Below are 23,252 nucleotides of genomic sequence, written 5' to 3'. Positions count from 1 at the left end.
GAGCGGACTGTAGCTTTTATATGGAGAAAATGGGTAGCAACATGACTGACATTGTTTTTCGGCCTGGAGTTGTTCACCAAACTATTAAACTGAGGTTGCTCCATGATTGCAATGTCCAGAAACATTGGAGACTACATCTCTTTTTTGTGGCATGGTTTCTTTGGACAACATGGTCCCAAGCTGAGCCGTGATATGAGTGCCGAGGTAGGCATACTGCTGTCTACCTCAGTAGAAGGTTTGCCATCATGTCCATGTTGGAAACAATAGTAGGAGAAGTGGTACACTCACTGTCTGATTATAGTCAGCACACAAACAAATCAAACAAATAATATTACCATAACATCACAAAAACTTCAGAATGTATCATAGTAAAAATAAAGTCATCAGTGCATTTTGGGTTGCTGTATTTGAGAATTGTTTCAAGTGATCCATCTTTGCTCCTCTTTGCAGTGATCATAAATCTTAACCCAATCAACAGAATGAATCTTGGCAAAGCAGGTTTCTAATACAAAGGCACAAAAAACACTTGGTTTGGAAAATAGCATGTTTTTTGTCATAAAATACCTTTACTGGTCACTACAAACGTGGCTGTGAGATGCCCAAAGGTTTCCTAAAAATATCCTGTGGTGTCATGCTTTCAAACGTTGAAAAGCAATGGACCCTTGTCAAAAATACCCAATGGTTCCACACTTACAAATGTTGGAATGCAGCTGCGAACTGCGGTCAGCCTGGCTGCTTTCTTGCCTGTATCTCTACTACCATCAGTTCCAGCTCCCCATTTGACAGTCAGGTCATAAACATGTAATGTGACATGACACGTATTATTGAAATGGTACGTAGTCTATGACACGTACAAATGTTAATGCATCAGTGGTTTGCAGAAGCATTAACTGCCGATATTTTATTCTCGCGGCTGGGCTGATAAATTTACATTCACCATGACCTTAACATGTTTTACACAAAGGCTCATTTGTGTTAAAAAAGAAACAAACTGCTGCTCTATTAGTGTTCACTGCAGGTTCATTAACATCAGTCTAAGTGGCTTATTACTGTCTGCCTAATTCTACGCTGCTAAATTTAGGTGACACCTGAATGACCCGTGGTAATTTTACCATTACATCTCCAATGAGAAAAAAATCTTTTTTTTTTCTAATATGCAACAAGTAGTTGGATTTTCCTTTTTCATTAAACTTATTGTACAACCAGATAGATAGTTTGTGTTGTGGTTCTGAGATGAGAACTGATTTGAAGATGTAAAGCAGATATTTACTTTGAGGCAAAGGCTCAAAGAATTCCTGTGATATAATGTCAAAAGAGAGATGGGTAGTGAAGATTTTTTTCATCAAAATTTTTGGGTAGTGTTAGACCAATCTGGAAAGCTATTGATTCATAGACTGAGAAAACCTGTAATGAGGGCTCACCGCTCTCTAAAGGATTGTAACTACAGTAGATGCATATGGTCACAGTACCCTTGAGCTACAGTTGTGCAGTACAATGAATACTTTGATGGTCAACAGGCCTGTTGAGAAGAGGGTTCAAGTTTTTTCCCTGATCCCATGTGAAGGCCTCCTCTTGTATAAACAGCAACATTTCTGATTATGTTTGGATAAATAATGAACTGCCATGTTGTTCCTGAAAGTTTGACTGAAATTACAACAGCCTTCATCAAAAATTGCTTTGAATAATAATTTCTGCTCTACTCCGTTATGCAAAGTAAATAAAGTGGTCCCTACTAACTTTGATTTGTGTATATAGACAATGTATTAGCCAGTTTGATCGTATCGCAAACTGCTAACACTAACCGCACTAAACTAACCCCCCAATTGGTGGGATTTTTGCTCTTTTGCTGGATTAGAGACAAAACATTTCCATTGTCTATGGATCTCATGCTCATTATAGGAGAAGAAGGGCTGTGCTCGGCCCTTATTTAAATCTCTTTTTCTTTTCTATTTCACCCAAGAAACAATGACATTGCTAACACAAGTAGTATAAAGAAAGTTTACAAAAGGTAATAAGGCCAAAGGTATGTGCTGAATAATCATATTTCCCGGAGCTGCTGGATAAGCACAAAGGAATATGACTAATGCAAGTACATCAGGAAACTTAATATAGTGTACTTTTACACGAAGAAGTATTTAGATCGCTGAGGCTTCCTTTTGAATTAACTATACCTTAAATGCCTCCAATCTAAAAGAAACACTTAAAGGAAAAGCACCTCATTTGATTTGATTGTAGTTTCACTGTTTTTATATTAGTTAAATTTCCATAATAGCCATTTTATACAGGATCTTCCTATATTCTTATTCTGTCCTCTCACAATCCTGCATCAGAGGATATATTAAGGTCCATGTGATATGGGTCAATTAATAGTTAGTCCTTATAAAATTCTTATTATCACTTATACAGTTTTGTAACGTGAATAACAGCATAATAAACACATTTATTGGTATATTTTAAGACATATAGGGACTTCAGAGAAACTAAGTTAAAAATGTTAATCAAAGTTGTAAGAGTTTCATATAGTTGTTTAAAATAGCACTACAAAAAAACACATTTATTGAGTTTAACTAACTTGCCTATTATGTCATTGCTCAACGTTTACTAAGCTTTTTTGTTGATTTATTAAGATTAATAATACTTTTTTATGGATTCATTTGCAGTTAAATATTCACCTATTAACAGTTAAATATGTTTATTGCAGCTACAGGATCCTACACAAGAAGCAAAGTAAAAGTAAACTTAATGTTTTTATTAAGCATTCTATAAACTGACATTCTATGTCTGTCTTATAACCTAAATCAAATCAAATCAAATCAATTATATTTATATAGCCCAAAATCACAATCACAAGCCTCAGTGGGCTTTACAAATCTGTACAGTGAACGACATCCTCTGTCCTTAGACCCTCGATTCGAGTGACTAAACCTGTATATGATGCAATTATTAATGCTTATATAGTCTTATTAATGTTCATAAGCATATTATAAGGACTTATATTACTAATGCTATTACACCGACCTTAATGTAAAGCGTCATCGCATTTATTAATTGTGAGATTGATTCAAAATTTCCTACCAAACCATCTGCAAATAGGAGTTTTTTAGTGGAATAGTGTATATTCTCACAGGTTCATCACAATTCTCCACGTAGATGTGTACATGTTATGACCGATGGTACCGGCTATAGATGACAGGTGTAATGTTGCTCAAAATTCAAAGCAGTAAGCCTCCCTTTTCAGGTCTGAAGAGGATACACAACAGATTACTTGAGCGCAAGCAATTTGTATCGGTGTTGAAGCAATCGGCACGCACACACATCAATTCCACCGTTTTCCTTGACGCGGGTATACATATGCTACACTGACTGGGTGTACCGTGGGGAAATTCAGGGGCTGAATGCTTCTTGGGGGTCACAATGATGTTGAGAAGGGAGAAATGCTGTCATGCACAGAGCTACGATTTTGTGCCTGCATTACCCGAGGGACCGCACCGCGAATGCTAAACAAGGACAAGAGCAAACGCCTGGATTGCAGTGAAAGCTGGGACTGTATTCTGTCTGCATGGACAAAAAGTCTGGGCTTTGCTGGATGTACGATTTAATAATTCATGGTTGTGTATGATTGGCTGCGACTGCCAACCCTGCAGAAGCATCTTTTTGCGTCACGTAGAGAAACTGCAGGTGCAACATTTCTTCATTGTGGATGTTTAGTGTAACTTTTGGGAAGAAAAGAAGGAAAGAGGTGCCATCATTCATTGCCACATGCTTGGGTCTCTCATTGGCAGCTTGCACGCAGAAACTTCCATGAAACAACAACTAACCATCAATCCAACATCCAAGCTTAGGACTATCAGTAAATATTGACTTCACATACAGATTGACAATCACTGTTTGCCGTGTTGTTTATTGGCCATTACTGTACACACAATACACTGACTGTGACTAACATTGTGTCCTGGTGAAGTAGCGTGTGAGTCATTTCTATCAACAGGTCTTTATTATTTGAATATATCTCTAATAGCATCTTTTGATACAGAAGATGAAAAATGACGTGCAAAATGTAACAAAGTGCCACATATTCCTTACCTGGTCACTACCATGTCACGCATTTGCTATGTTGATACATTCCAAAATGTGAAGTTCCTTTCAGAATTGCCTCCCATCTTCCATAATCTCTTTAATGAATCTCCGCTTTCAAGACAGTACTGCAGATGTGGGGAAAGTATATCCTCCACAGTTCATTTACATTCAAAAGATTAAAATTTAATTAGTCTTTGGTCAGTATCACAAACTGTCTCAAGGAGTGGGATAAGTGATGACGTGAGGACGAAGGCCGTGCACGAGATTTGGCATAAAACAAGCATGGTTTATCAAAATGTCAACACACCATGGCAGTTGGTTGCCAGCTTAGGTTGGACGAGACAGCCTCAAGACAGTAGGAGGGAAATCACAGTCACCTACAACTGTGAACAACTGTCTTTTGCAGAAAAATAGAGTTAATAAGTTTTTTGGAAAGAATGAACTCACAGCTATCTGTTTCAACCCTGCAACTTCTAGCTGCATATTGCTGTTGAATGAAAATATGAATACATTTTGCATCTATGGTTCTATGGAGATGAGTACAGAGACCGTGAAGTCCCAAAAGAGGTTGTATTTTAACTCTTGTGCACACAAGTAATTTCTCATCTCTGGCTCTCTGAAGTCAGTCTTTGCCTATATGGCAACGTATTTATTTGGCTTGGCCAAGGAGAAGAAATGCACAACAATATGTCACAAGCGAGGGCACAAGGGAGGGGGAGCGGAGAGTGCTCAGAGTGCTCGTTATCGTGACCTTTAATCTTGACATAAACATCCATTGGAGCCTGTTCTTTGCCGCTACCTATAAGGTGCAAATATTAGCTTTTCTTCCTGATAACACACAATACTCTTGTAACAAGGTTAGAGACTCATTGCTTCTACAATTCTCAGGATAACAGAGACTTAAGGAATAGTTCAGTCACATTTTGTCATCTTTTCAGATCAGGACATCTAGTGGACAGGTAAGAGACACCGTGAGTCTGGCAGTAGCAGTCGGAGTTGACGCAATGACTATTGGATGGATTACCATGATGTTTTGTGCCGAGATTCATGGTCCCAAGGTCCCTACTGATTTTTATGATCTGCTAACATTTCCTCTTGCATCATCATTACTTTTTTGTTCATTAGTGAAATGTCTCAAGAAGCTGGATGTTGATAAGATTGCCATGGAATTTGGTATGTTTCTCTCAGAATAAAAACAAAGTCTTTCTCTGAGATTTTTGCCTCCACCCCAATATTATGCAAGTTAAATCTTCAACAGACCTCAGTTATAAAATTGAAAATTGAAGACGGTAAATTGTGTGGATATTTTATATGTTTTTAAAAGTTTAAATCTGTGTAGTGTTTTTTCCCGCAGTTATTACCCCAAATAATTAGCATGCATCTCCCCAAATATGCTGTCTTTGTTGCCAAAATTACTTTCTTTTTCTGGTTGAATTATGATTTCCTAGACACCGAAATTCCTGATGGCTTTATCTAAGTACAGTATCTGATTATACAATTTAATGTGTATTCATCGTCACATCCTGTTGCCATATTATGCTATTACTCTGATAACATCCTGCGTATGGGAGTGCACACACATGCTCAACTTCAGTTGCCCTATTAATAAGCTCTTAGGTATCCCTTAACTATCATTATCATTATTAGGTCAATTTTTAATTTTCACAATACTTTGGCTTGTTACCAAATACCTGAATCTGTATTCCTGTTAAACACATACATTGTCATTAGCCTCTGTTGTCATTTGTATTTAGTACTAATTCGAACATGTTGCATTATACCTGCTAGATAGTAGAAAGTTATCTATGGATTGTTAACCAATCTACAGCCAGTAGGTATAAGTGCTTTCATTGCTGCAACAGTGAGGCTAACTTCACTGAGACCATACCAGTCTATTTCAAAGTGTTGCGTCTTGTCTTCAAAGGAAAAAAATAATGCTATTCTAAAGAAATCTTTGAACGGTGCATTAATCAGTTTCTGTCAGCTTGCACACTTGAAGTGATAACATTCAAGCCAGCTGTGTAGAGGACAGTCGTCCTCATCCTTTAAGGCCAGCCAAGCGCCTCAATCACTGAAGGGCTTCCGCTGACAACCATGGCTCCACTAAGGAGAGAGATATCCTCGGAGCTCTACCCACCAGCCTCCCATCCATCCACCACTGATTCTTAATCCTGTCTGTAAGCTGAGCGCAGTGGGGTGTCCTGACCGCTTATGCCACCCATACTCTTAACCCCTGCCTCGAAGTGTACGCTGATTTAGAGCATGAATCATCAGTGTAGGATTATATGGAGTGAGTCATGTCAGCCAAGGGATGCCCGCTATGCTTTTCAAAGGATGTGTTGGTGGGAATATTTTGCAATGTGCGTGGTTGGTTGGACAATACTGGAGGATACATTGTTGTCAGGGCAAAGACCCTGATAAAAATATCAGGTCCAGTTTAACTTTCACCGAAGTTGCAAGTTGCATCATTTAAAAACAAAACATTGAACTTCCTGATTTTGTCTTGTTAGACTTTCAAGACAAAAATAAAGTTGACTTTCACGTAGTACTTTGATTTTCCACATTTAGCTACATACTTGGATTTTGATGCTATATCTGGTAAAATGCATGAAAAGCGCAGCAAAGGAGAACATCTCTGGCTGCTTTTGCTGTGATTTTCAAAGCGTTCCATGTCATACAGTATATGAGGAAATATCAGATTATAGTCATGACTAGCAAGTAGGTTTGTATCTGTGTAAATGTGATTAAAGGGAGATACTGATGAGAGCCAGTGGCTGCCAGAGTTATATATAAGGTGTTGTGATAGTTGTTTGCAAAGTTAGTTGATATGCACCCCGTCGATACACTATCCTACCCAGGATGTGTTTGGATCTTGGCTATCTGCCCAGTGCATCAACCTCCTCCCTTTCTCATCTTTCTCAGCCATCTTCCCAGCTTGTTTATCCGTTTCGCTTTGTGCACAAGCACGGGGCATTACTCAGCGTTCAGATACACAAACCTCTCTGATTGTAACGGCTTCCGTGGTGCTCGCTTTCATCCCCGCATTTAGCTGTTCAGCATCACCTGCAGCCTTTTCAGATGGAGATATGGTAAAATAATTTCATTAGCTCCCACTGTTACGTTACGTGCAGATCACACTGCAGTTCAGATTGAGGGAGAAATAAGGAGAGCCTCTCTCCTCCTCCCCTCCTCCTCCTCCTCCCTCCCCTCTCTCAATCTCTCATCACATACTGCGGCTCCTCCCTCCACCTTGCCCTTCTCCGGATCCCCTCCCTTCCGCTGTGTCTCTCTTTCTCTCTGTCTCCATCCCTCCTTCATTCCCCCTCAATCTTCCAGCCTAGCTGAGACTAACAGAGGATACACCCTCCCCATGTGTGTGTCTGTGTATGTGTGTGGCATGCCGTGTGAAGCACATGTGTCAGTGTGTATACACATGTGGCTTCGCAGCTGACGGGAAGGACTCGTGAAGTGCTCTGGACTTGGACATCAGATCCTTCTCCTCATGCATATTTACCACATTTTTTAACAACACTCCAAAATCCTCCTATTAAAGAATCTCATTTTTCTCCTCTCGGGGCAGCATCTCGATGGAATCTTCAATCCTTTCCCCAGTATCTTGGATTTAATGAGCAGCCACCGTGGGATGAAGCAAGCAATTTCTGGATTCTCTTCGTTACAGCTCTGGTAAGGATATCTCTCTCCTGCCTCCCTCTCACTCTCTTTCTGTATATCCGTCTCGTATTCCTGCACTTCCTACCTGATTTACTTCTCAAAACATATTGACAGGTGCAAGGCAGTACACATTATGGGATAGGGGAGCAGTTAAATGAAGCAGAGCAGGCTATTTAGGACATGGAGAGAGGAGGGAGATGAGGATGGGCTGGCTGGAGAGCGTGTGAGAGAGTGTGGGGAAAGAAGTGGAGAACAGAAATGTGTGCCGACACCAGCAGTGTTGCTCATGCTGTCAGAGGCTGGAGGGAAAAATGCTCCACTTGGTACTTGCTATTGATCTGCTGTTATTTTCAGCTCCCATCCCTTAGAGACAAGTTTGCATGGTCTACCTGATAGGGATACTGGTTTTGGCCATCTGTTCACTCTGACAGGAAGGTGCTCATAATAAGGAAGTAAATTATGATTCAGAAGATGGAAGTGCTGTAGGAATGGTGAGATTTAACACGCATATATGTGTTTACATGTGCCTTCTGTTCACAGCAGGGGAAGGGGAGCATGAGAACATGTGAATTTGCGTTTGTATAGAACGTGTCCTCAGTGTGCTTGTGTAGGTGTGATGCGACAAGGTGGGAATTCGATTCCTTCTTTGGATGCTTGTCTGCATACCTACACATACTCTTGTAGAGACGTCCTTAGCAGAAGTAGGGGGAGAAATTGCAGCTTCCCACCATGTTGGTTTGTCTGATTACCTGACGGGGCCTTTTGACACGGGCTGCGACTTGAAGGCTCAACTGCAGATCAAAAGAATGTGTGTGGAGGAAGACATTATATTACTTGAATCATTTAAGATCTATTTAGTTGTAAGTATTTTATATATAGCTTGACATTCAGTTTTTGTTTATCCCTCTCATCTGAAGAAATAGATACTGTTGATCACATGAAGATGCCATGTTTGTTTCACTTTTTCCACTTTGTCAGTTGAAAGCACAAGATAAAATTGATGTTGCTATTTTGGTCCCCTCTGCATGCTGCATGAGCTTCTTTCCTTTTATCTTTCCTGCTGTCTTGTTATTAATTCTCAGTTCATCTCTCTCTCTCTTGCCTTCAACTCTACAGGGAAAGGAGTGAAGAGAGATTGTCAGAAGGGAGAGGGCGAGAGATGTTGGGATACAAGAGAGAGAAAGAGAGAGAGGGGGAGAAGCTGGGACTGATATGAAAGCAGTGAGGAGATGCTGGTGGAAGGTGAAGTAGAGAGGGTGCATAGCATGAAAGATTGACAGGAAGGCAGAGACATGAGGACAAAAGGGACAGAGGAGCAGAGGGTATGTGCTAACAAGCCTCAGAAAGAGCTTTTAGGATGGCGAACCTCTTCTGTGGCTCAGGCTATTGGTGGGGGGTCAGTTTACACACACATCCACCAAACGTATGACAGATAGGCCGGGTCCCTGCATCTCACACATGCCTGGCTGCATTTCCTGTAAAGGACATCAATATTTATCACATTTTCCATTTCAGAGAAGGAAACCCTGATAACACCGGAGGAAGGAAAAATAATAAAAGATAAATCAAATTACCCCACCTTGGGTAGACCTTCTGCTTCTGTTTCATGTATAATTCCTTTCCAGCACTTAGGCGAGGTCGGCTGATACTGTTGCATATTGAAATACAGGTGCAGCCACAGTGGTTCACATTTGCACTGATTGCATTGCAGAGCTTTAGTCATATTTGCAATGGTAATTGTGAAACATATATTCAAGCAGGTTGCATTAAATGTAGTGTAGGTTTTGTCTCATTAGTGTATCAGTTATCTAGACACACATCAGCTTCTTCAGCCAAGCTAAGAATTCTTAATGGGATATCAGTGTGGATGTAAGGGTTATGAAGGGTTTTGAATAAACAACTTGGATTGGAGAAGCCTTTATGAGGGTTTTAGTGCAGATTGAATCAGGAATGTATCCCAGGATGCATCGCTAATGAATTTAGAGCTGATCCCCTGTATTTTGAGGCAGAGGTATTCTGCCAACTGATTGGTTTATTGTTTTATTTGGTAAGTATTAAGTGATCTCTCCCTCTTTCCCTCTCAGACTCCCTCAGGCACGCACACACACACAAACACTCGCACACACAGGATGTCTCTGTGTGTGGCTAGCAGGAGTCATTTCTGCCCTACTCGGCTGCAGTAAAAGCTTGTCATGCAGTGGGTGACTTGCATCCAAGAGTGACTCACAGTGCCCATGAATGCCCCTCCACCCACAGCCAGGAAGCACTGATACTGCCCATCGCCAAATGAGAAGTTAGAAGTTAACAACTCATTCTTCCTCAACCTCCAGGGCAATTATTCTCAAGGCCGTTATACAGAATAATGGTTATTACCGATGTGGTTTCATGATTTACCATGATGCATGAAATGAAGTTGGCAAATTTGTCACAGCGATTCACAGCTAATGGTGTCCATAGTGCTGGACTAGCATTGTAAAGTTAAATGAGCTTCTCATCCCAGTGTACTCTTTTGTCAGACACAATCCTGAAACAAAGCCAATGTAAAAAAAAAAGATTTTCAGAGCTATTTTGATCACAGATTTACCAGTCCTCTTGCTTTTACCAGTCAAAACACTTCATAACTGAGGTTCATAAATGTTAAACTCAATAACTCACTGTGGTTAAAATTAAATTAAATTGTAAAACAGTATGGATACGCTTCTGGATAACGGCCATCAGCAACCCAGAAAGGGATGAATAAAGAACTAATTCCCACAAATAAACCCACAATCCAGATGGTTCGGCTCAATTTTAAATGTTTAGAACTTGCATTTTATAAACCTTAGACAAAGGGAGGAGGCGGAAAATTATTTTTTCATCTAACTACATTTAGGTCTACTGAAAAAAACAGTAGACAGTCATTAATCATCACTTTTACACATAATGTAGTCTAATGCACACTACCTCGAGCTGCTGCCTCAAAAATGACCATTAAATTGAATCGACTTCTCTTCTTCGAACACAATGTTAACAAAATGTCACATTGAGAGCTTTTTTCTCCTAAAGTGCAAATTCTGCAATGGCGTCAGTGACATCAGAAAAAACTTTCTTTGTTGAAACAAGAGCAAAGAGCGGAACCGAAGATTTCATGATAGAAAAGATGCTTCCTCTCCTCTCTCAACTGGCTCTGGCCACAGTTGGATTTACCAATGGGCTCTGAGGTTTTGAGCTTTCCGACCACGTCATATGCTTTGCTTTCTTTTGAAGGGCCTGCTCATTTTCCAAATACTTCATAAGGGGTGGCCTCCCATTTAATTCTGTGTAACAAGCCATCACTGACTGTTCTTTGAGTAAATACAACCATCCTCAGTCTCATCTGTTGGATTGTTCACCATTTAAGCAGAATAAATTCAAACTTCTGTACTTTAAATGTTTCAATGAAAAATACCAGGATCTACAGTGTGACAGACTGTAAAACAAAAGATTTACTCAAAGACTGGATGTCTTTGTTTAAATAATACTTTCACCCACTTTGATTGCCACTGGAGGTTTGTCTTCAAAACAAATGATGTTTAAATAAAATGTCAGTGATTGTAAATGTAAGTCTCCTCACCAATCTAGATTACAGTTAGCTGAGACTGATAAGATCCATGTGCAATCAATCTACATTTTAGTATCTCCACCTTTTATTTGACACAAAATCTCAGCAGTTTTCCACATCACAGGAAGTTTATTTTACACTAAAAAAGATACGTTAGGGGTTTACCTATTACAAATCTTAGCAAGCGTTAACTTTTCTTGAATCAGCACCCTGCTCCAGACTCACACTTTCACATGCACTCACATTTGGGTTTTGTCGAATACAACTGTAGTCTGCGGCAGGTCGGGGTTGAGAACATTACTCAGCAGTTGTTCGTGAAGGATTAGAGAGCAGTATTTGTTCGCTTCCCCTGCCTCCTTTTTTTCCCGACCGGCTGAGCGAATCTAAATGGTATAAATTGGAAATTGTATAAATAATTCAGGAACAGCTTTTATCTTCTGTATTTGGAAGCATTACTAGGGCAACACAATACAGATTCTCATGCGCATGTCTATGTCTCAGTTTTAGGAAAGGATTCACCCCGCCCTGACCTTTTGTGCATTCTTTTGTTCCACAAAACACATCACAAGCCTCCGCTGGTGACCTAGTTTTGATTGGGGATGCATTGCCTCAATGGGAAGTGTATTCAAAGTGCAAATCAGTTGTTATTGAGACTTTTGCCTTATTGTTTGTGATGAATTAGGGCGAAGTATTATGAATCATTTGTTCAACTGTTCATTCTTGAATTAAACCAGTGGCTACATACTACCACCAGATAGTTTGTTTGGTTATCCATGTGTAACATCTCTGAATTCAGTAATTAGATTCAAGGGAACTCAGGGACATATGGACTTTTGCCACTGCCATGCAGCATTTTATAATTACAATGTTTTCTGGTGCTAATGACATCCCGCTACTTCCACCTTTGCTCTTGTAAGATCAGGATCATAATTAACACATATAGAAGACATAGGTCCTTTTAGGTATTCAAACAAATTAATGATGTCGTTTTTTTCTCCAAAAAAGACGGTTTTCAAATGTTTTGTGTTTACAAATGTACACAGAACTGCTTAATATGATATAGCAGCATGCTGTGCTAAACCAAACAGTTTTCAAATGTACATGCACTACCCTTGATTGGATGTGAAGCCATTCTTATTTCATCTCAGATGGTGAGCTGCTGGAATATTTTTGAACGTGCCTGATTTCTTCAGCAGAAACCTACAGTAAAGGGCCATTTAATATGAGGAAAGTAGGAAAACACTCAGGTTTCAACTTACAACTGTGAAGGGAAGAAAATCACCTGCTGCTCTCTGATCAGAGTATTTTTAAGCCAAGTGCAGCAAAGCCATTTATACTTTAATGGACGCTGTGGAGTCTCAAAAGTATCACATAAAGAAAGGAGAGAACGACAACAACACCAGATGCGACTGCATCTGAGGATGTACAATGCACATGACACTTTGCTGTGAAAACCTGAAAGCATACACGGACAAAAGGACGTGCTCATCGCAACTTTCAATCTTTTTTGCATTGACAAATCCAAGAACCACAATGTGGACAAGGTTGTTTCTCAGTGTGGCCTGATGATCACGTCTAATTTAGTTATGAAAAATCTAATTCAATCACTCCTTAATGGAGCCTGGACTCCATTTAAAAAATACCCTGCTTACTGTAATCACTTGGACACAATACAGTACTGGTTTTATTGATCATAATGTAGAGCGCATTACTTTGATGCACATGAGTAATTTAGTCATATACTTCCTGTACTGTGTTATTACGAAACATGAGCCAACACTGCTTGTGTTCACTTGAATCACGGCAAGAAACATCAGCTTTCTTCCTTCAATGTCACACAGCAGAATACAATTTTTTGACATGAACGACAGCCAAGTGAAACTACTTCCAGCAAAGGGTTAGACTGAAGAGGGAATGATGTACGTATGCAATGAGGAGTGAGACTCATCTCAAGGGAACTGCGTAATTTGCTACAGCTCCACTCAGAATTATATACATTTCTTCCTGCCTAATCCCAACGAGGTGGGTTTACTGCGTTTCAATCTGAATTTACAGTTTTTGGCATTGTGTCCCTGCTATTAGTTTTGTTTGTGCCAGTCCATTACTGACAGCTGAAAGGACAAACAATATGTCTGGGTGGAAGCTCAATAGATTCTCTTTGATTACTGGCACATGTGGTATGCCGCCTACTGAAATTAAGGGGGAGGTAGGATTGGAGAAATCCCAAATGTTCATCCAGATGCTCCTGGGTTTCTTTTGACTGTTGTGAGCGAAGAGATTGTGCAGGGTTTTTAGCTGCAAGTCTTCAACCTGTAAAGCTGCAGCCCGATATTAATAGAAGAGCTGCTTGATATTTATAGTAAATCTGTATTTTACTTGAGTTAACTTCTGGCTTGGGTGAAAATATTACACTGAAAGAGTCGAACGCCTGACGATATCCACACACTGCATCTTAATTTAATTTCAAATTTTTGCCACTCTGATGCTCCGCTTAGCCCGCGATCAATTTGCGTTAGTCAAAAAGCGTGGGACAAAAACGTCAGAAGCAATTTCTTAGACACAATATGTGCGGTGCATGTGAGTGCTCGCAGATTTTCACACCTGTCAGTCAATGTAGTGTGCCACTTGATCCTGTATCAATATGTGATTCAGGACATTTTTGCAGCCTCCACAGGTTATCTTTTTTTAGCAATTTGTGGGCTTAATCTGTGAAGAAAGCTGAGACCATCTGTATGCAGGATCCGTGTGCATAGAGCCTTTGAAAATGTCAGTGAGTCAGCATGGTGATGACTTGCAAACGGTCATCATTAAAATATTGCATTCTTGGCCGGCTGACATCACTTTTTAATCTTGAAATTGGTCCTACCCCCTCCACCCATGCACAAACACGCACAAGCTCAGTTTGAGGTAATTTAAAAATAATAATACGTTTAGTTGGGACCTCTTCCTCGGCCCCCTGCGTGTGTGTTACTCGGATGCCCTGGAACACACATTCCTTCACAAATCCTGCTTTGTGACTAATATTTCAAAAGCTGCAACACTCACAGCTTGCTTGGAAACATGCTAAAAAAAAGATATAATTAAAGCATGAAAATAGTATTTATTTGTTTAGATTAATTTCAGGCTCAAAAGAGCTAGTCTATTACATAAGCACAGCTGGGGGAGAGGTGCCTCTTCCGCGAACATCGTTCCTGGATCATTTCCCAGTCCTGACTGTACTGAAGTCTCCACTATGATCAGCGTCAGTTGAGAGTGAAAACACAGGCTAAAGCAAGCTGCCAATATTTCTAATTATCGTGGATGATGCACCCAGGGCTCTATTTTTGGATCGACGCAGCAGGAGAAAGCAAGGGAGGGAGGTTACATCTATGAAATATAAAGTTGTGATATGTTTAACTTAATTTTTACAATTATAATTACATGTTGAGGGTTATAGAAAAGACATAGAAAATCAAAATCAGCATAACTTCTTTGGCACAGTCAGTCCCGTGAGAGCCCAAAGAAAATGACATGGTTAATTGAATGGCTTTTTGAAATTACACAAAAGTGTGATTGCTGTTTGTTACAGGAGGGATGCATGTTTTCACTTTCACAGTCTAATGAGCATGTGTATTAGCTTGTTTGCAAGCAGCTGAGGCTGTACTTACTATAAAAAGGGAAAGGGGTGACTGATGAGGAACGCTTTTTCATCATGTTCTCCAACAAGCATTAGAAAATTGATAATACCAATAACTGTCACTATCTGTCCTAATAGCAAATAATAATAACAAAAATTATCCCTGACTTTATAGAAAAAGAAGTTGAAAACTAAGACATGGTTTGAACCTGACCTGACCACCACTATGAAAAACATATTCTATCCTTAACAGAGCTTAGGTTGATTTAAAAAAAATAGCATTGTGCCAAGAGCTGGCCTGAAAAACTGTCACGGCATGTGTGCATTGTAACAGGTTTAGGCAGTCCAGGGTTTTATGTGATGGAAGGAGCCTCTTACCTTGTGTTTTTCTCACCAGGTCTCTGTCATCATTAGTATTCTGGTCAGCGCTGTGCACTCTCATCTCGGTTGGCCATTTTCCCATCCGAAATTATTTTTGCCTTTTTGTACATGGCAGTCTCTTTCAGCGAAATGTCCAGGTTTTTAATAAATAAACAAAGCTCCTCACACATAAATGCTAATGAGCGGATTCTTAGAGGGCACTTTTTAAGTGTCAAGGAAAGAGAACAGGGGCTCTGGGCTTTCAGTTGGTTCATTTTCTGAATCCTGCTGATTATGCGGCTAAATTTATCATCATTTCTTTTTTCCTGTAATTATACTGGAGCGGGCCTGTAGACACCATGACTCTGCAAAATATGTTAAAATATAAATAGCATATATATATATATAATTATATAATCTTACAGAATACAGTGTATATATTAGCTGTTGTGTATTGCATTTCACAACATTGCATTTGTCACTTGATATGCAGGCGGTGTCCTTGGAGATTTGTAAGACTGATGTATTGTTGTTTTATGGAAGGTACAGGGAATATATCAGCTTTTGTATAATGCTGCCTGTGATCGCCCCCGTGCTCCTGAACATAAAATACAAGAATACAACACATACTCTAATTACTATGATGAGAGAGCAGGAGGTTGTCCCTCGATGGCCATGGTGCCAGGCCTCAGTGCAGCCTGCGTGGGGGTGGGCTGGGTGTGCTTTGGCCCCACCAGAACCCCTTCAAGGGAGAGAGTTGCCTCATCTACTTTCAATCCAAGTCTCTGTGAATCACACGATGATCGGCATTTTGAACTCTCTCCTCTCAAGGGCGCTGGGCCCTACTGAAGGGATGCCCCATTGCGGATGTGGCTCGCCTCAACTTGGCGGGTCGAACTGGTAATGGAAAAGCAAATAAGCGTGGCCAGAAGTGGAAAAGTCTTGTATGTTGTATGCTTGTATTAAACCTTTAGACCAATTTGTGTTTGTATAATTGCTCACTCACTTTTCACACATGCAAACATATATAAACAAACATATTTTTAAGAGTCGTTTCTTGTTCTTGCATGGTACCAGCTACCAAAATGGCTTTGGAAAAGTTTCAGTTGTCTGAAGTCTCTACGCTCCAGTGGTCCTCCCTCGCAGGTGCTTTCACTCACCCTGCTTGATTAGATCTATTTTCAGGACTGTGTGGGTGAACAAAGATGAGCTTCTTTAATGTCTCACTCGCTCTCCTTTAGTGTTGTTGCAGGATAGCTTATCAGTGTTATTAGTGCATGGACTTTGTTGATGTCATTTAATTTCAATCATAGCGCAGCTTCAACCTGTGCAGAGGGATAATTAGCCATAGTATAATAAAAACACCTGTGTCCACTGAGCAGCGCTTTGAATATGAACCTTTTCTTGCAGTCGGTCGGTCATGACCTCTTAGCAGCCGTGCTCGTCCGTCTCAGTCTTTCTCAACAATTTTGGCTTTGACTGTATGATGCGGTTTCAGCAGTATACATCAGCTTTACCCTATTCACTTGATGACATTTTATCATTCCAGACATCCTAGGGGAGATTGGCTGAGACATTTTATGACAGACAGTCTAGTCTGTCGTATCATCCTCACTGGCTGAGATTTCACTACTGAGATTTTTTCCTTTGGTGGAGGCTCTGGAGAGATTTGCCTGATAGTTTATGCAGTCTGTAGTTGGTACTCACCAACCTAAAATTAGGCTATATGTATGCAGTTTGTAGTTGGTGAGCAACACGTAAAAGTAGGCTATTTCATCAGCAATCTTGTATACATGCAATGCATATACATTTCATATATGTATTATATATGTATAATGCATGCACTTGACTCCGTCTATTATACAATTATACATAAAGCGATTCCTTTTGAAATAAATTTGCGCTGTTTTTTTTAATTTTTATTGACAGTATGCTGTATGTGTCTGCATTTGCATACACTGACAGCACGTGTGGTCATGCATAATGGCTCATGTTGGTAGCATGTGTTTGCGGATGAGTACCATCACCACATGGGACAAGTGATCTACATAGCATTATATTAACGCTGCATTGCTACTCATCACCTGCCGCAGCAGGGATCGCATGCTATCACGAGTCGAGAGAGAAGATTATGATGGAAGAGGTTCACGAAGGCTCTCTGTAGCCGCAGTCCTTGGTTATAACAACCTTAAGTGGGCCAGGCTCAGGTGAGCTTTCCGTACTTAAGCCAAATTGGAAAAGTCCCTTGGAGGAGAGAGCTAAGTGGCACTGGTGAACTAGTGATCTGTCTGTGACAGGGTTTTTGAAACCATTATTACACCAAGCTGAGCTGCGTGTGGTTCAGGAAAGCATTATGGATCTTATAGGAATTTTGAAGATAAACACATTTGAGACTTGATTAACTGAAGCTGATGAGATGGGTTTGTGTTTTCCCACCTTTAGAATTCAAGTGGTCAATTCAATTAATGTATTTGAATTACATGAATATGTTGAAAGCAAAAAAAACTTCACTTGAATTAGATTTTTTTAAACATCCCTTAAGGGTTACAAAGCTGGCGTTGCGGAACGGCCTCGGCATATTGGTATTCTGAGATGCTACCTGCTCAGCTCTCGAAACCAAAGCTGACGTTTAATTTGCAACCAAAATGAGGTGAACTTTGCGTGAAGCGGGTCGTTTTACTGCTGTAATCGAAGTGCCCCCTCTTTGCTCTTAATTTGACTTGCACTGTATGGGAGGATATGGATTTGCTGCGTGTGTATGGGAGAGGATAGGCGAGAGAAACTCAGTGTAACCCTTTATAATTTCAACAGTATCATAAAATATGCATACCATAGTCCATTTTTCAGTCACTTTTAAGTGTCCCACAGTCATGTAAGTTAATACTTCAAATAAGTTATCAATGGGAATCCACGCCTTTAAAGAAAACATGAAGCCACGTTTGGAGAGTGTCTTGCTACAGTAATTTGTACCATATTTCCAGTTCAAAGTGAATGTTGTGGCGGGAAATAATGAGTGGAAACAGTGTCACAAGAGGAGCAGACAGTGGAGAAGGCCTTCGAGGTGTAGAGAGAGGAGGATGAAGAAAGAAAGGTGTAACGTTTTGTCCCTTGATGTAGCAGCCGGTGTCCCTTTGAAAGTGGTGAACCTGAAGTGTTTATATAATCAGGACTGTGGATGTCGCCTTTAAGTTAATGGCGTGAAAATTCGTGAAATGTGGATAATGCTTGGATAGCGTGGATAATGGACCCTTCATGTCCTACACCTAGGACATTGGTTTAGCTGTTTCCTGACTTCTGTAGTTGTCTACAGGAGTCTACAGAGGTGATTACCTCAATATCTTCAAATTTTTGCCTGGCATCGTTCTCACCTGTAACTTCACCACCATCCCCTCCAGCTCCTGATATGACAGTTAGGACATAAACATGTAATGTGAACATGTTGTGATACGTTTTGTTGAACTATCAATATGGTACGATGGCCTTTGAGACGAACAAACGTGAATGTATCAGTGGTTTGCATAAACGTTATCTGCCAACATTTTACCCCAGCGACTGTGCTGGTTTATGATATCATCTTCAAAACGAGCTACTCCAATAGTGTTTGCAGTTTGCAGCCTGAAACTGGTTGGAAATCGATTTCCAGAGATTCCTCCTGAGTATTATTTTTTTTTTCTTCCTTTGTTGCCAGTTTCTGCCAACTCCTGACTTCTTATAGGCCGGGCTGATAAATTAATCTTTGTCACACGTTTCCACTGAGCACACTGGCTTTTGTTTCATGGCTCTATTATAAAGAAACAAAGAACAGACAGAAACACAGCAAAATACACAAGGCACGGTAAACTTTCCTTAAATACAACATTAGAAATTCAAGTGGCAAATTGTAATCTGTTTTAGTAGTAAGTGTGTTTTGTAACACACAGTATTTGTGCAGCTGAAAGATCAGTCTCTGCTATCTTTGTTTCAAGAAATCATTAATCACACCGTATATCTCTTACGCAGAGTTCTCGGGGCATGTTTTGCATCTGAACAAGGTGATTGTTTGTGGACTCTCATCACCTTCAGGTCAGATCATGTCTCGTAGCTACAGACTAGCATTCACTCCTGGGCTGCTGCATCAATCCTCTCCAAAGAAACCCAGATATCATTTTGATTTGTTTGTGGAATTGATGCATACCTCTGCTACTTTTGATCTCTGCACACAGTCGCTATTCCTGTCTATAAATAGAATCTGATAATCACTGCAGCAAGGCGAAAAGACAATAACATGCATGTGCTTCATACTCTTGTCATTTTCCTGGACATATTGTACTTCCATCTGGAGCTTCTGATAAGATAGAGAGCTCACAACACAATCACAAACATAAACACACACACACCACACACACACATACACTCACATGCTTTGTATTTACAGCTTTACTTAAACATGTTTAAGGCCTTGACACATTTTGTAGCCATGTTTCATTGGGCCAATGCCTGCGGCCTAGTGATAAAAATTAGCATTTCTTTGTTCTGCATGTCATTTTTTATATTGTCCTCTTTATATTGTAATTTTCTTAATTACCTCCATCACAAAGGTTATGTTTCCACCCATTTAAATGGTAAATGGACTTGCATTTCTTTTGCGCTTCTCCCGTTTACTGACCGCTCAAGCGCTTTACAACATTTGTCACATTCATACATTCAAACACACACTGATGACAGAGGCTGGCATGCAAGGTGCCGACCTGCTCATCTTGCAACTTTGGGTTCAGTATCTTGCTCGAGGATACTCCTATGTGCAGCCAGGGGAGCCGGGGAGTGCAACGGGTGACCTCCTCATAATTGGACAACCCGCTTTACCTCCTGAGCCGCAGCCAGGGCCAACAAACAAACCAACGTGTCCATTTGTCTGTTGATTGATTGGTTGTTTTGTCAGCACGATTACGCAATAATTACTGAATGGATTTTCACAAAAACTTGAATGGAAGACAGGTCTTGACCCAGAATAGACCCAATTAACTTGTGGCTTGGATCTGTCTAAAGGGACATATCTGAGATTTTCTCACTTTCTTTAAAATTGCACTTTCAGCATTTTTGTTATTTCTCAGAAATTCAGAATAATGAATAGATCTTCATGAAAAAAAAACAGCTGTATTTAGGCGGCTGGTATCTGTGAGTGAGGGGACTGTTGGGCCTTGGTGCAGGTCTTCGTCTACTGAGTGTCATTCTAGTTTATTCCTATTTTTCTGTCCTTGGTCAATTAGAGTAAAGATGTGTCTCTGTCTGTTGGACACAGTTAGTTACCCCAATGTTGATGATATAAGTAAAGGACAGGGTGAGAGCATCAATACCTAAAGTGCTGATACTATCGATACTAAGTCTTGTTTGGAGTTGTCAACTTGCATTAATAAGATTGATACTAAAACAAAACTCCATCTCATGTTAGGTCATGTTCTGCGCACATGAACACTGTAGTTTAAACACGGAGGCTACTTCTCCTTTGTTGCTGAAAAACTGACTCTTTCAGAATTTGATACAGTCACTCATTTATTTTAAGCTAAAATGTTGCTGTGTTGAAGTTGTTTACGGCCAGATGTCCTCACAGGGTTAACTGAAGTGCTATGCTATCCCGTTGTACATATGTCAGTATAACCCTCTACATTCGTATTTACACTGGTTTTCCTTGCTGTATCCAGCTCCTGTTTTCAGCTGCAGTGGCCCAATTTCAAGGCACAAATCATAAAAGTTTCATCTCGTCTCATTGGTGCTGCAAACAGATGGACTGTGCTCTACCATGGGGAACCAGTTTAGCACACCACCAGTATTTCCCCTTTCTCAGAGAACATTTTGTTGCTGAAGAGGATGCACTTCTCAGTAGGTGTCTTAAGCTGACATCTAACACATTCAGGTTGTTTTCAGTCATTTTCAGAGATTTTGACATAACTGTGACAAAAAAATAGGTTTCAGATGTGTATTATTTAGATGGAACAAAGCTTGAAAAACTTTTACCAACTTGACAAATGCTATGTGTGTCCCTCTTGTTCATTGCTCTTACCAGTGACACTTGGAACATAAATTCTATCAAAATATTATAGATAAAAATATAAAATGTTTCCTCATCTTACTGGTTACTTTTATATGAACAGATGTGCAAGTACAATTAAAATATTCAATTATTCAATGAAAATTAAGCCTCTTAGTATCTCTTGATTTAATAAAACATTCCAAAATTCAAATTCCTGTGAAGTCTCCAAAGTTAAATTATATATGTCATTAAATGTAACTTGTTTATGTATGATTCATCATAGGATGTTCTTAATTATATTGATGTTTGTATCTGCATTTGGTTGTAATTCATTATAGTTACTGTTCCCTGGAAGAAGAAAATAGAGAAACAACTAAAGCATCTTTAACATTCAAATCTTCAGACCACTATTAAGTGGGACAGAACTCCTAAATCACTGACAGAAACTTACAATGTATTACTGGAAAATCGACATAAATAAATACTAAATACTAATTAAACAATCTATCTTGCCTTATTTTTACCAGGCTTTTGAGACAAAGTTGGCAAACTTAAACTCACAAATAATAAGCTGAAAATTAAAAAGTTTTTGTTCATCTATAGACCAGAATATGTTTAGGTAAACTCTCTTAAATCATCAATTTGTACAGTACAAAAGAAAAAGGGAGTCACTTTCCAATTCACCCGAATCATATAGCTAACAGTCTGTTTTCCTCCTGAATATTTTGAATTGACCAACCTCAATGCATCGTGAAGTCAGGTATATGTGGAATAGAGAAAAAAGTGTGTATGTATATTAAAGTATGTATGTAAAGTGAAGTATGTATCTCCATTAACATATTCTGTTATCCTGCCAAGGCTTCAACTAGAATCTACTATCCATCCCTGTTGCAATAACTTTAAAGGCAATCAAATCTCCATAATCTACAACCCGTAAGCACATACACACCTCCATAAAGAAGTAGCAGTCATTGCTTCCAAAAAAACATCAATAGAAATTTGGCTCTCTTTCTCCTCATCCTTTTTATCATCTGCTTATGAATTTGCTGGCTTCCACTGAACATCAACTTAATTATGAAACTGTAAACGCTGACTCCATTGGCCTCCATGTGTGCTTGCATATGACAGTGTACTGCATGTGATGTCGTATTAAGTGTTACTTTTCTTCTGTGGTCAGTTCAGACCCGTTACTGGCTACCACTGATATAAGCCACATTTTGAAAAAAATGTGACAGCCAAACAAAAAATAGGATCCGAGCAATAAATACAAATTGAACAATAAGGTTTGCAGTGTGAACGCAGCCAGTGGTCTGGTTCTTGACATGTTTCTGTGGCTGTTGCTCCTTGATTAAAACCCTCATAGGCAATCTCGGAAAATAACAGTTGAACTGATATTTCTGAAGCCAACATGAAGCACAAAACATTACAGGTGAATGGTACTTTCTCTGGTTTCTTTGATCTCAAACACCAACACAGAACTGCAATACAACAAGAATACAAATGTGCAAAGAAATCACATTTAAATAACGTTTGGACTCTCCTGTCGTGGCACCATCATCGTCACATACCTCTCTCCACTGTTCAGCTGAGTCCGTTATGGGGAAAATGTACACTTAAAATTTCTTTGTATGTTCTGAGCCACTGATATTGCTCCTCAGATGTGTGATTAGGTAAGCTTATGAAGCTCAGCTGGTGTGTGGCAGGGTCCACTCTCTCTATTCGTGTCTCATGATTAAAAAAAAAAAATAAAAAATGAAATGAGTGAAGTCTATTCTGGCAGGACACTCAGATTCACAGTGAGTCTTTTGCAGCTGCGGCTCTCCAATTAGACCACACATTTGTATCCTTTCAGCCAAAAAAATGAAATAAAAAATCACTGTCTGCTCCATATAACCAACTAGGAAGAACAACAAAAAGACAAAAATATCTTCACAGCACGT

At 39.7% G+C, this 23,252-nt stretch overlaps 1 protein-coding gene across 1 annotated transcript in view; it reads left to right on the top strand.

The window, feature by feature from the left end:
• Positions 1–7,377: 7,377 nt before the first annotated feature.
• Positions 7,378–23,252, top strand: part of lingo1a (leucine rich repeat and Ig domain containing 1a) — a 125,605-nt gene continuing 109,730 nt past the window's right edge. The window contains exon 1 of the mRNA XM_084364464.1: positions 7,378–7,761. The gene's annotated coding sequence lies outside the window, so the exon portion shown is untranslated. The remainder of the gene's footprint in view (positions 7,762–23,252) is intronic.

The sequence above is a fragment of the Pagrus pagrus genome, assembly GCF_965226575.1.
Source record: "Pagrus pagrus genome assembly, chromosome: 10".
Lineage (NCBI taxonomy): Eukaryota > Metazoa > Chordata > Actinopteri > Spariformes > Sparidae > Pagrus > Pagrus pagrus.
The sequence above is the reverse complement of the archived record's forward strand: the minus strand, read 5'-3'. Positions and strand labels throughout refer to the sequence as shown.